Source organism: Oncorhynchus mykiss, chromosome 10 (assembly GCF_057628025.1).
Source record: "Oncorhynchus mykiss isolate SJ-2025 chromosome 10, ASM5762802v1, whole genome shotgun sequence".
NCBI lineage: Eukaryota > Metazoa > Chordata > Actinopteri > Salmoniformes > Salmonidae > Oncorhynchus > Oncorhynchus mykiss.
In genome coordinates, this window is record NC_143031.1 from 4,323,485 (window position 1) to 4,334,652 (window position 11,168).

The window sequence follows — 11,168 nt, forward strand, 5'->3', positions numbered from 1 at the left end:
TATCAAAATAAACCCTTGTTGTTTCAACTCACTACTGCTATCAGAAGAAACCCTTGTTGTCCTAACTCACTACTGCTATCAGAAGAAACCCTTGTTGTCCTAACTCACTACTGCTATCAGAAGAAACCCTTGTTGTCTCAACTCACTACTGCTATCAGAAGAAACCCTTGTTGTCCTAACTCACTACTGCTATCAGAAGAAACCCTTGTTGTCCTAACTCACTACTGCTATCAGAAGAAACCCTTGTTGTCCTAACTCACTACTGCTATCAGAAGAAACCCTTGTTGTCTCAACTCACTACTGCTATCAGAAGAAACCCTTGTTGTCTCAACTCACTACTGCTATCAGAAGAAACCCTTGTTGTCCTAACTCACTACTGCTATCAGAAGAAACCCTTGTTGTCCTAACTCACTACTGCTATCAGAAGAAACCCTTGTTGTTTCAACTCACTACTGCTATCAGAAGAAACCCTTGTTGTCCTAACTCACTACTGCTATCAGAAGAAACCCTTGTTGTCCTAACTCACTACTGCTATCAGAAGAAACCCTTGTTGTCTCAACTCACTACTCACTACTGCTATCAGAAGAAACCCTTGTTGTTTCAACTCACTACTGCTATCAGAAGAAACCCTTGTTGTCTCAACTCACTACTGCTATCAGAAGAAACCCTTGTTGTCCTAACTCACTACTGCTATCAGAAGAAACCCTTGTTGCTTTTATATAATCTCAGATTGAACTATTTCTCGAGTTTAATCAAACCCCTGGAATGTCTCCTACTACAGTAAGGGAATCAAAGGCTTGTCTAAGAGGCCAAATTATGTCGTACAGAGCAAAATTAAGGAAGTGCAATATTCAACGTCTAGGGGAATTTACAAATAACATCTGGGATTTGGATATGTCATATTCACCCTCTTCAACCGCAGATTAAAACAACAGTTTGACACTTCAGAGTTTAATCTTCTTTCAACTCGACGAGCTGAAAATCTAATGAGTCAATCTCCATACCAACATTATGAACGTGGAGAGAAATCATGAGTCAATCTCCATACCAAACATTATGAACGTGGAGAGAAATCATGAGTCAATCTCCATACCAAACATTATGAACGTGGAGAGAAATCATGAGTCAATCTCCATACCAAACATTATGAACGTGGAGAGAAATCATGAGTCAATCTCCATACCAAACATTATGAACGTGGAGAGAAATCATGAGTCAATCTCCATACCAAACATTATGAACGTGGAGAGAAATCATGAGTCAATCTCCATACCAAACATTATGAACGTGGAGAGAAATCATGGAAAATGCTAGTCACACCAGCTGCGCCAGAGAACCGCAAACAAAACTATACCCCGGATAACTGACGAGCTGGGAAACACATGCATTGATCGTTTCGGAGGTCAGTTCATGCTTTCATAACTTTTAAAATGATACACTTCGGAGTTCGTCGGCAATGCCACCTTACTCCACACCTTCTTTGAGAACTTAGGGCTTGTATACATGTCTGACCCTTTAGCTGGTCTTCCAGAGGTCCAGGTTCTACTAAAGACGGTTGGTAAATATCCGGGTTAAAGGTTACTCTACAAAAAAAAGAAAAAAGTGAATTGATGTCTTTTAATCTTGCTGTAAATTTATTTTAGTCGTGTGCCCTTCAGAGTGACGACACTGAAATTGAAATATTTGGGTCACACAATTTCAAAGATCTCTAATAAAGTTGTTGGTGTAAAAGTTTAATATTCCTAGATCCCATTTCTTTAGATACCTGCAACGGCGTAGTTTTGTATCTTCATCCTCGAGTCTCGTCCCGTCACGCTCACCTACCTCCCTTCGAGATTATATTTCTTAAAGTGAACCCTCATATTAAACGGAGTATAAGCTTGATCTATACATTATTCAACTCCCACAATCTGGATTCCTTGAACTCTCTTAAAAAGAACCAATGGGAAGAGGATTTAGGTAAACAACTTTCAGACTAGACTTGTCAGAGTATGCTTCAGAGAATACATTCTTCATCTATATACCTTAAGACATGCTGTAAATCAATTTAAAATAGTCCATCAGCTGTATTGGTCAAAACATTTTTTTATCCAAGGCCAGAAAAAGATCTCACTTGTGACCGATGTAAGCAGGCTCCTGCTACTTTATTACACATGTCTTGGACATGAGTGGCCCCTCTAAACAGATCTATGGAGTGACACCACAGGAGGCCCCTCAGTTCTATAGAGTGGCACCACAGGAGGCCCCTCTAAACAGATCTATGGAGTGACACCACAGGAGGCCCCTCTAAACAGTTCTATGGAGTGGTACCACAGGAGGCCCCTCAGTTCTATGGAGTGGCATCACAGGAGGCCCCTCTAAACAGTTCTATGGAATGGTACCACAGGAGGCCCCTCAGTTCTATGGAGTGGCACCACAGGAGGCCCCTCTAAACAGATCTATGGAGTGGCACCACAGGAGGCCCCTCAGTTCTATGGAGTGGCACCACAGGAGGCCCCTCTAAACATATCTATGGACTGGTACCACAGGAGGCCCCTCAGTTCTATGGAGTGGCACCACAGGAGGCCCCTCAGTTCTATGGAGTGGCACCACAGGAGGCCCCTCAGTTCTATGGAGTGGTACCACAGGAGGCCCCTCAGTTCTATGGAGTGGTACCACAGGAGGCCCCTCAGTTCTATGGAGTGGCACCACAGGAGGCCCCTCAGTTCTGTGGAGTGGTACCACAGGAGGCCCCTCAGTTCTATGGAGTGGTATCACAGGAGGCCCCTCTAAACAGTTCTATGGAATGGTACCACAGGAGGCCCCTCAGTTCTATGGAGTGGCACCACAGGAGGCCCCTCTAAACAGATCTATGGAGTGGCACCACAGGAGGCCCCTCAGTTCTATGGAGTGGCATCACAGGAGGCCCCTCTAAACAGATCTATGGACTGGTACCACAGGAGGCCCCTCAGTTCTATGGAGTGGCACCACAGGAGGCCCCTCAGTTCTATGGAGTGGCACCACAGGAGGCCCCTCAGTTCTATGGAGTGGTACCACAGGAGGTCCCCCAGTTCTATGTGCAACAGGCTGGCATTTACTGCACTTCTAGCTAGACGTCTTGTACTGCTTCAGTAGAAGGATCGGTTTCCTCCTACTTTTAACCATCGGCTAAACGAAGTTAAGCAAAATAAAATAAAAAAATTGTTTAAATAAACCAAACTTTTTTTATCCTTTGTAAAGGACATGGCCCCAGCTAATTTCACAACTCCACAAACAAACCCAAATTAGAATTGTTATAATTATTTTTATAATTTTGTTTTTACTGTTGGTTTGTTTTTTGTCATTTTTTTACTATTTGATTATATATCTCACTGTATATCAAGCCTGCTTTAAGTCTGGTTTAGGGGTGGGACTCTGTTAGAGCATGGGGGGGGGGGTTGATTTGGTAGGGGGGGAGTTGGGGTTGAGGGGGGGTGATTTGGTAGGGGGAGGTTGATTTGGTAGGGGGGGGGGGTGATTTGGTAGGGGGAGGTTGATTTGGTAGGGGGGGGTTGGGGTTGAGGGGGGGGTGATTTGGTAGGGAGGGGTGATTTGGTAGGGGGAGGTTGATTTGGTAGGGGGGGGGGGTGATTTGGTAGGCGGGGTTGATTTGGTAGGGGGAGGTTGATTTGGTAGGGGGAGTTGTTGATTTGGTGGGGGGGGGGTTGGGGTTGAGGGGGGGGGTGATTTGGTAGGGGGGGTGATTTGGTAGGGGGAGGTTGATTTGGTAGGGGGGGTGATTTGGTAGGGGGGGTTGATTTGGTAGGGGGAGGTTGATTTGGTAGGGGGGGTTGGGGTTGAGGGGGGTGATTTGGTAGGGGGGGTGATTTGGTAGGGGGGGTTGATTTGGTAGGGAGGGTGATTTGGTAGGGGGGGTTGGGGTTGAGGGGGGTGATTTGGTAGGGGGGGTGATTTGGTAGGGGGGGTTGATTTGGTGGGGGGGGTTGGGGTTGAGGGGGGGGTGATTTGGTAGGGGGAGGTTGATTTGGTAGGGGGGGTGATTTGGTAGGGGGGGTTGATTTGGTAGAGGGAGGTTGATTTGGTAGGGGGGGTTGGGGTTGAGGGGGGGGTGATTTGGTAGGGGGAGGTTGATTTGGTAGGGGGGGGTGATTTGGTAGGCGGGGTTGATTTGGTAGGGGGAGGTTGATTTGGTAGGGGGGGTTGGGGTTGAGGGGGGTGATTTGGTAGGGGGGGTTGATTTGGTGGGGGGGGTTGGGGTTGAGGGGGGGGTGATTTGGTAGGGGGAAGTTGATTTGGTAGGGGGGGTGATTTGGTAGGGGGGGTGATTTGGTAGGGGGAAGTTGATTTGGTAGGGGGGGTGATTTGGTAGGGGGGGTTGATTTGGTAGGGGGGGTGGGGTTGAGGGGGGGGTTGGGGTTGATTTGGTAGGGGGGGGTGATTTGGTAGGGGGGGAATTGATTTGGTAGGGGGGGGGGGTTGATTTGGTAGGGGATCTATGTGTGTTTTCTACCTGTTCTGTCTGTATATAATCATAAAAAATTAAAATACAATTTCTATTGTAAAATAAAAAGTAAAGTACAGCCTGGAGGTAAGGACACAGAGGGAGGAGTCAGACTGGAGTTGAGGGGCAGGGAGAGAGGTAAACAGTCTCCTGTGTCATGTGATTATGACCAGTCATGATCAGGAGCAGTGGAGCGTAGGGATTTTTCACCTTGACCAGAAATGGCTGGAAAGTTGTCCTTGGTGTGTGTGTGTGTGTGTGTGTGTGTGTGTGTGTGTGTGTGTGTGTGTGTGTGTGTGTGTGTGTGTGTGTGTGTGTGTAAGACTTGCTTTGCCAGTCTCTGATTATTTAGCATATTAGGTCACATATAAACAGTTAAATTGTTTCACGGACCAAATCGCTACAGTCAATCTGTGACGTTGTGAATTTCTACGTGTTCTTGTCCTTCCACACGTCCATTGTACCCCAGTCAGGTCAATGGCCTCGGGTCAAAACCAGGTGCCATCAGCCTAAACAGAGTGCAATGATCCAGAAAACATTATTCTACAAATATACCAGCATGATTTCAAAAAAAATTCTCCCCCCACCCCTTCCCATTCTAGAGGCAGAATATAAGAGATCACCCCTTCCCATTCTAGAGGCAGAATATAAGATATCTCCCCCTCCCCTTCCCTTCCTAGAGGCAGAATATAAGAGATCACCCCTTCCCATTCTAGAGGCAGAATATAAGATATCTCCCCCTCCCCTTCCCTTCCTAGAGGCAGAATATAAGAGATCACCCCTTCCCATTCTAGAGGCAGAATATAAGAGATCTCCCCCTCCCCTTCCCTTCCTAGAGGCAGAATGCAAGATATCTCCCCCATCCCATTCTAGAGGTAGATTATAAGAGATCTCCCCCTCCCCTTCCAATTCTAGAGGTAGAATGCAAGATATCTCCCCCTCCCCTTCCCATTCTAGAGGCAGAATATAAGAGATCTCCCCCACCCCATTCTAGAGGTAGATTATAAGAGATCTCCCCCTCCCCTTCCCATACTAAAGGTAGACGGGGCGGCAGGGTAGCCTAGTGGTTAGAGCGTTGGACTAGTAACCGGAAGGTTGCAAGTTCAAACCCCGAGCTGACAAGGTCATCTGTCGTTCTGCCCCTGAACAGGCTGTTCCTAGGCCGTCATTGTAAATAAGAATTTGTTCTTAACTGACTTGCCTAGTAAAATAAAGGTAGAGGTAGAATATAAGATATCTCCCCCTCCCATTCTAGAGGTAGAAGACAAGAGATCTCCCCCCACCCCCTTCCCATTCTAGAGGTAGAATTTAAGAGATCTCCTCCTTCCCATTCTAGAGGTAGAATTTAACAGATCTCCCCCCTCCCAATCTAGAGGTAGAATTTAAGAGATCTCCCCCCTCCCAATCTAGAGGTAGAATTTAAGAGATCTCCCCCCTCCCAATCTAGAGGTAGAATTTAAGAGATCTCCCCCTCCCAATCTAGAGATCTCCCCCCTCCCAATCTAGAGGTAGAATTTAAGAGATCTTCCCCCCTCCCATTCTAGATGTAGAATATAAGAGATCTCCCAAACGGTAGTTCCCAGCATATATAGCGGAACGAACCATCTGCACTAATTGAACGATAATGCAATGTGAAAAGGATACAGTACCGTAATGAAACCAAACAGTCCTTTTGTATGGAGAACTTTATTGATCAGACACAGACAGAGGGGGTGGATGTGACCATATAAATGCTTTGTCCCAAATGTCAGCCTATTCCCACAAGGGGCCATGGTCAAAGGTAGTGCACTCTAGGTAATACGGTTCCGTTTGGGACTCAGCCCCATGTCTCTAATTCAGGTAATACTGTTCCGTTTGGGACTCAGCCCCATGTCTCTAATTCAGGTAATACGGTTCCGTTTGGGACTCAGCCCCATGTCTCTAATTCAGGTAATACGGTTCCGTTTGGGACTCAGCCCCATGTCTCTAATTCAGGTAATACGGTTCCGTTTGGGACTCAGCCCCATGTCTCTAATTCAGGTAATACGGTTCCGTTTGGGACTCAGCCCCATGTCTCTAATTCAGGTAATACGGTTCCGTTTGGGACTCAGCCCCATGTCTCTAATTCAGGTAATACGGTTCCGTTTGGGACTCAGCCCCATGTCTCTAATTCAGGTAATACGGTTCCGTTTGGGACTCAGCCCCATGTCTCTAATTCAGGTAATACGGTTCCGTTTGGGACTCAGCCCCATGTCTCAAAATTCAGGTAATACGGTTCCGTTTGGGACTCAGCCCCATGTCTCTAATTCAGGTAATACGGTTCCGTTTGGGACTCAGCCCCATGTCTCTAATTCAGGTAATACGGTTCCGTTTGGGACTCAGCCCCATGTCTCTAATTCAGGTAATACGGTTCCGTTTGGGACTCAGCCCCATGTCTCTAATTCAGGTAATACGGTTCCGTTTGGGACTCAGCCCCATGTCTCTAATTCAGGTAATACGGTTCCGTTTGGGACTCAGCCCCATGTCTCTAATTCAGGTAATACGGTTCCGTTTGGGACTCAGCCCCATGTCTCTAATTCAGGTAATACGGTTCCGTTTGAGACTCAGCCCCATGTCTCTAATTCAGGTAATACGGTTCCGTTTGGGACTCAGCCCCATGTCTCTAATTCAGGTAATACGGTTCCGTTTGGGACTCAGCCCCATGTCTCTAATTCAGGTAATACGGTTCCGTTTGGGACTCAGCCCCATGTCTCTAATTCAGGTAATACGGTTCCGTTTGGGACTCAGCCCCATGTCTCTAATTCAGGTAATACGGTTCCGTTTGGGACTCAGCCCCATGTCTCTAATTCAGGTAATACGGTTCCGTTTGGGACTCAGCCCCATGTCTCTAATTCAGGTAATACGGTTCCGTTTGGGACTCAGCCCCATGTCTCTAATTCAGGTAATACGGTTCCGTTTGGGACTCAGCCCCATGTCTCTAATTCAGGTAATACGGTTCCGTTTGGGACTCAGCCCCATGTCTCAAAATTCAGGTAATACTGTTCCGTTTGGGACTCAGCCCCATGTCTCTAATTCAGGTAATACGGTTCCGTTTGGGACTCAGCCCCATGTCTCTAATTCAGGTAATACGGTTCCGTTTGGGACTCAGCCCCATGTCTCTAATTCAGGTAATACGGTTCCGTTTGGGACTCAGCCCCATGTCTCTAATTCAGGTAATACGGTTCCGTTTGGGACTCAGCCCCATGTCTCTAATTCAGGTAATACTGTTCCGTTTGGGACTCAGCCCCATGTCTCTAATTCAGGTAATACGGTTCCGTTTGGGACTCAGCCCCATGTCTCTAATTCAGGTAATACGGTTCCGTTTGAGACTCAGCCCCATGTCTCTAATTCAGGTAATACGGTTCCGTTTGGGACTCAGCCCCATGTCTCTAATTCAGGTAATACGGTTCCGTTTGGGACTCAGCCCCATGTCTCTAATTCAGGTAATACGGTTCCGTTTGGGACTCAGCCCCATGTCTCTAATTCAGGTAATACGGTTCCGTTTGGGACTCAGCCCCATGTCTCTAATTCAGGTAATACGGTTCCGTTTGGGACTCAGCCCCATGTCTCTAATTCAGGTAATACGGTTCCGTTTGGGACTCAGCCCCATGTCTCTAATTCAGGTAATACTGTTCCGTTTGGGACTCAGCCCCATGTCTCTAATTCAGGTAATACGGTTCCGTTTGGGACTCAGCCCCATGTCTCTAATTCAGTGTTATCCACACAAAAACCACATCTGAAAAGAGCAGGAGATGCCAACCAAGTGGCAAATGTAACTACAGAGTATTATTTTTTAATTCCACATTCCAATAGTTTTCTGGTATTTTCTCTCCTGATGTCTTTTACAACACAAAATAACAACCACAACCAGGTGTAAAAACATACAAGCCTGTAAACAGTTTTTCACTGTTTCATTACAAAAGAACAACACAAGGAATAATTACATGATTGAGTTCAGGAAAGAGTAAAACAGCACATGTTAAGGTTATTCTGATGTATTGGATGATAATCTAATCTAATGTTAAAGTTAATCTGATGTATTGGATGATAATCTAATCTAATGTAAAGTTATTCTGATGTATTGGATGATAATCTAATCTAATGTTAAGGTTAATCTGATGTATTGGATGATAATCTAATCTAATGTTAAAGTTAATCTGATGTATTGGATGATAATCTAATCTAATGTAAAGTTATTCTGATGTATTGGATGATAATCTAATCTAATGTTAAAGTTAATCTGATGTATTGGATGATAATCTAATCTAAAGTTAATCTGATGTATTGGATGATAATCTAATCTAATGTTAAAGTTATTCTGATGTATTGGATGATAATCTAATGTTAAAGTTAATCTGATGTATTGGATGATAATCTAATCTAAGGTTAATCTGATGTATTGGATGATAATCTAATCTAAGGTTATTCTGATGTATTGGATGATAATCTAATCTAAGGTTATTCTGATGTATTGGATGATAATCTAATGTTAAAGTTAATCTGATGTATTGGATGATAATCTAATCTAAGGTTATTCTGATGTATTGGATGATAATCTAATGTAAGGTTAATCTGATGTATTGGATGATAATCTAATGTAATGTTAAAGTTAATCTGATGTATTGGATGATAATCTAATCTAATGTAAAGTTAATCTGATTTATTGGATGATAATCTAATGTTAAGGTTAATCTGATGTATTGGATGATAATCTAATCTAATGTTAAATTAATCTGATGTATTGGATGATAATCTAATCTAATGTTAAAGTTAATCTGATGTATTGGATGATAATCTAATCTAATGTTAAGGTTAATCTGATGTATTGGATGATAATCTAATCTAATGTTAAATTAATCTGATGTATTGGATGATAATCTAATCTAATGTTAAGTTAATCTGATGTATTGGATGATAATCTAATCTAATGTTAAATTAATCTGATGTATTGGATGATAATCTAATCTAATGTAAAGTTAATCTGATGTATTGGATGATAATCTAATCTAATGTTAAGGTTAATCTGATGTATTGGATGATAATCTAATCTAATGTTAAATTAATCTGATGTATTGGATGATAATCTAATCTAATGTTAAGTTAATCTGATGTATTGAATGATAATCTAATCTAATGTAAAGTTAATCTGATGTATTGGATGATAATCTAATCTAATGTTAAATTAATCTGATGTATTGGATGATAATCTAATCTAATGTAAAGTTAATCTGATGTATTGGATGATAATCTAATCTAATGTTAAATTAATCTGATGTATTGGATGATAATCTAATCTAAGGTAAAGTTAATCTGATGTATTGGATGATAATCTAATCTAATGTTAAATTAATCTGATGTATTGGATGATAATCTAATCTAATGTAAAGTTAATCTGATGTATTGGATGATAATCTAATCTAATGTAAAGTTATTCTGATGTATTGGATGATAATCTAATCTAATCTAAGGTTATTCTGATGTATTGGATGATAATCTAATGTTAAAGTTATTCTGATGTATTGGATGATAATCTAATCTAATGTAAAGTTAATCTGATGTATTGGATGATAATCTAATGTTAAAGTTATTCTGATGTATTGGATGATAATCTAATCTAATGTAAAGTTAATCTGATTCAGTCGATGTGGACACAGACGGAGGGGAACATGACAAGACAGTATTGCTGAAAGTCGAGATTTCATTTTGATAGGAACACACATAGAGCTGTTCCCTATATAGTGCACTACTTTAGACCAGGGCCCCCTATAGAGTGCACTACTTTAGACCAGGGCCCACTATATAGTGCACTACTTTAGACCAGGGCCTCTTATATAGTGCACTACTTTAGACCAAGCTCCCCTATATAGTGCACTACTTTAGACCAGGGCCCCCTATATAGTGCACTACTGCAGACCAGGGCCCATAGGGCTCCCTGTATAGTACACTACTTCTGACCAGGGCCCATAGGGCTCCCTGTATAGTACACTACTTCAGACCAGGGCCCATAGGGCTCCCTGTATAGTGCACTACTTCAGACCAGAGCCCATAGGGCTCTCTATATAGTACACTACTTCAGACCAATGCCCCCTATATAGTACACTACTTTAGACCAGAGCCCATAGGGCTCCCTATATAGTACACTACTTCAGACCAGGGCCCCCTATATAGTGCACCACTTCAGACCAGGGCCCATAGGGCCATTTGGATCTCACCCAGGAAGTAGAAGCTATGCACCACCACCCAGCCAGTCAGAATCAACAAAACAACCAACAATAACACAGATGTGAAAGATACTATTTCCACGTGTGATCTTCATCGGTTAATCTCTTCTCTTCAAATATCTGGTGAACGATGTCACAACGCATCACAACATAACTTTCCGGTAAACGCTGTTGCCGTTATGAGAGTGTGTGTGACGGTAAGGAGCGTGAGCGAATGAAAAGTCCAGTCAGTCAGTCAGTTACTGTGAAACCACATCCTGTGAGTTACTGTGAAACCACATCCTGTGAGTTACTGTTGAACCACATCCTGTGAGTTACTGTGAAACCACATCCTGTTAGTAACCGTTGAACCACATCCTGTGAGTTACTGTGAAACCACATCCTGTTAGTAACCGTTGAACCACATCCTGTGAGTTACTGTTGAACCACATCCTGTGAGTTACTGTGAA